Consider the following 4407-nt stretch of genomic DNA (forward strand, 5'->3'; position numbering starts at 1 on the left):
GAGGGCTGCCTGCGTAAGGATTGCCACGAGGTCTTTCCTCACGTGTTCTTTCCCCACAACCCCCATGAAGAAGTACTAAGCATCAATGTTTAACACATGCTTCATAGTGAGTGACTGATCTTATCTCATTCTAGAACGCTGCTTTACTTGGGGGATTGCCCCCAAGTCACCAAACGCCTCTGGACTTTCCAGGAGACTGTCCTGGTCTCAGCATTTCCTTTTAATGTGATAAGAATCAGTAACTGTCCTTTGCAAGCATGGTGTCCATTCCTCTAGCTGCATGTTGAAGTGATGTTTTGGATATAATTGTTAAAACAGCATGATCTATCATTCCACTTTTATGCTGTGCGTACTAGAACATTTAAAGTTATAACTCTGGCATATGTTATCTTTATATCCGACAGCACTGGTGTAAGGAACATGTCATTGATACACTGAGAATCTTGACAAAGCATTTTCTACATGGCTCCATTTAAATCCCTCAGGGCTACACATTTATATGAATTAAATCCTTTCTGGAAATTATATTTAGTCCACATCCTAAGCTAGTAACTTGGTTAAAATCAAATAAAAAAAATAACAATCTATGTACTAAAAAAATGTTTCTTTTATCACATAGGTTGGGCCTTTTTGTTTTTATGCCTGAGTAATAATCCAAACTTGATGAGTCAGGGCTAAAAAATACCTGTTTTTGGCTGTTTTCCAACTTTATAGGGACCCCCATAAATATAAAAATTAGTAGAAGTTAAATAATGTTTAAAATTCAAGTGATGCCTGAATCATTTTTAGTTAATAAAGAGATATTTACATAAGTGTCAGAAAAAAAATCTAAGTGTCTCAAGACATCATTATTCAAACTCATCTTTAAATCTATAATATTATATTGTAGTAAATAGAAAATAAGCAAATTTATAGTTAATTTGAAATTACTCTAGATAATTGCTTTATATTCAATTTTGTTTATCTTGTATAGCTAATTCAGTGCATCAGTGAAGTTTAATGAACACATAGGCCAGAGTCATCCACTAGACTTTATCCACTTTGATGTGTTTAGTAATAAAATAATTATTTTGCTTGATTTGTTGATTTTAATGCCAATGTTAAATTAGGTGATAACATTTATAGATTAATATCATAATAATCAGTATTTATTGTGGTTTGTTTTTGTACGTAGTAGCTTCATTAAGTAGTTATCATTGAGCATTCATTAGAAAATAAGATCATAGGCATAAAGCATTTGTTTATTTACTTATTTTGCTTTATAAATGTGACCACATATATTGTAAAAGATGTGGGGATAAAAAATGCACTTTCCCCACACTCACATACCATTCCATACAATAATCCTGACACCAGATGTGTGGAGTTATTTCCCGCCATTTCAAGCACTTCCTCCGCAGCCACCAGCTGGGTATCCACTAATTCAAGTCCATTCTGATTCTGTCAGTCTAGAGTTATTGCTGGATCCCACAGACCAAGGACTCAGCTCCTTGGTCCCAACTTCAGATGCCAATGGCAAGTCTCAGGTTGTGACCTGTATTTCTGAATGACAGACTGTGAATCATAGTTCCCAGGAACCCCTTCTTGGGTTCCACTAATTTAATACTAGAGCACCTGACAGAACATAAGGACTTTATTTACATTTACTCATTGATTCCAATGAATATTAGAAAGGACACAGATGAACAGCTAAATAGAAGACATGCATAGAACAAGGGATGTCAATGTGCCCCCTCTAGGAACTTCATGTATTTAGCTACCCAGAAGCTCCCTGAACCCAATCATTTTGTGTTTTTAGATGAAGCCTTCATTATCAAGGCCTGTTTGATTACATCACAGGACATTGGTAGTCACTTCAACCTTCAGCCTTTCCACCTTACCTGACAGATGGAGAGAGGGCGTAGGAGTAGTTCTAGTCCTCTAGTGGCCAGCCCACATTCTGTGGCTGTCTATTAGGGTCCCCCAGCCACCAGTCTTCTCATTACCATAAAAAGTTACTCTTACCTATTCACAAATTTCAAGGATTTTAGGAGCTATATATTAGAATGTAAAGGCTAAATATACAGAATCCTTTTTTTTCCTTAAAATATGGAAAATAATTCTTTTGCCCAAATATTCCACAAACCTAAATATTAAATTTAGATTATTTATAGTGGCACATTTTAACATTGGTATAAAAAATAAGACTTAATTTTGACTTGCAAGTCCACATGTAAACCTCACCCGAACACTCCATTATGGATTCTGAAGTTTGACAGCTCAGGTACTTACTGTTAGAATAAATTAGCTTAGTTACCGTACCAGGGAGTTAGTGGGTTGAAATAAGGTGACAAGGAAAGCACAAGTGCCCATCTGTACCAGAGCTGAGAATACCCTTCAGCTATAAAAACCTTTCGTAAACATACCCTGTGTCATAGAGAACATGTGTTCATCTTCAATGCATTCTTCAAAAATGCACTGCATCGTTTTATAAATGAATTATTGAGCAAAAGTGGGGCTTATTGAATTTATCTACTAAGAGGAATTTGATTTACAAGTTTAGAGAGTCTGATACTCATCAAACACTATCAAGCCAAATTATCGTTATCCTCTGACATTTGTAAACTTGTCTATTGAGTTTCTTGATTGTATTAGCACAACGACGTATGACACTTTGTCACCTATGTTTGTGTGTTTTTGTTTATTAACATATTCGGTGTCATCATTGCATAAATATAATTCTTGATTATTATAATGATATAAATATTAAATGGAATACTTCTATTCATGAATCGATTGAAGAGGAATGCATCAAGGGGTGGGTATGGGCTTTCACTTTCCCAAGAATACTGAAGTAAACTGGTTTCTAAATGGAGTGTGGAATCAAAAGGAATAAGAAATCATACAAATCCTGAACCAAAATTAAATAGGCTCATTGGCTTACAATGGAAAGTAGTATGTTTTGACCAATATGCATAAGCAAATATGTCACATTGTGAATTTCTTCTTTAGATTGTACAATCTCATCGCTTTTCGGCCTTTTGGCTAAGATCAAGTATATTGTACAATCTCACCTACTGTATTTTTCCCTAAGCTACAAGGAAGCGCATGAGAATCAAAGATCCATATTCAAATCTTGTCTCTTTTGCCTACAAGATGTACGTTTTCCTTGACCCTGTTACATAACTTTTCTAGTTTTCAGCATTCTCCTCTATGAAAAGAGAAAAATAATATTCACTGTCTCTTCATTTATAAAGAGAATGATGAGTTCTTAGGAAGTTTCAACTATGAAATATAAATATACATGAAGTGAGTTCCCAAGCGTGTAAGATACAACAAAAAATAAAAATTCTAGAAAGGAAATAGAGAGATACAATTTATGCTATCAAATCAAATAATTTCAATGTAAAAATAATATTTTTCTCATGAAATTTTGAACACTCTTAAATTCTAAGATCACCTACCCTGAGGAGTCATATTTGCATTTTCTTTCATTTTTCTTTGAAGTTTTTCAATTTGCCAACTTGTCCTATAAATCCTTCCACAACTGTTTAGTCGACACCACCCTCACCACCATTGTGTTATAATAAAGAATGTGTGCAAGATAAGACAATGAATATGTGGCACAGTTTCTGCATATTATAATGTTATTTTTCTAATCTTAGAAAAATATTATTTTATCTTTGTGTAAAAAATGTTTGAGCAAATAAATACAAGTATTACCTTTATCTATAATACATTTAGCCATTGTAACTTCAAAAACTAAATCTGTAAAACTTCACTTAGATTTTATATAATAGCAATATTTGATTTGGAGCCTAATATAGTGGTTATCTGGCTCTTTTAGGTGATGATAAATTAGTTTGTTTCATAACTCTCTGTTTCTAAAATTTGATGCTGGTCTGCATCCTTGCAAAGTTTCTAAAAGGGAGTTGTTAGAAATGTAGCAACTGCTCTGTCAAGAAGGGAACCGTGTAATGGAAAGTTTATAAAAGCAAGTTTGTTCCCATCGTGAATAAGGAGAGTGAAACTAACAGAGGATTCCTGAGTTTACACATCAGTGTAACAGACCTCAGTGTGCTACTAACAACCTTGATGGACTGTCATGTACAGATACATATTTCTTGGCTTCCTGTTACAGGTTGGTCCTGATAGATTAAACTGTGTCTGTCCTCTTGCAATGTCAACCGAATTTTAAATAATATAAAGATTTAGCAATTCATAGAAATCAAATAAATCTATGTAGTTTAATAGTAGAAATTTAGCAGGTGATTATAAATAATTAAAAGATTCAAATTTAATAGGATATTAAGCAAGAAAGACAAAAATAGTCATTATTATTAAAATTTATTGCATTATGTATACCTGCCTTCACTTAAACAGTATATTTTCTCTATGAATATGCTACATGTTTTACATATATATTGG

Source organism: Otolemur garnettii, unplaced genomic scaffold (genome assembly GCF_000181295.1).
Source record: "Otolemur garnettii isolate 467f Iridium unplaced genomic scaffold, OtoGar3 scaffold00033, whole genome shotgun sequence".
NCBI classification, from domain to species: Eukaryota; Metazoa; Chordata; class Mammalia; order Primates; family Galagidae; genus Otolemur; species Otolemur garnettii.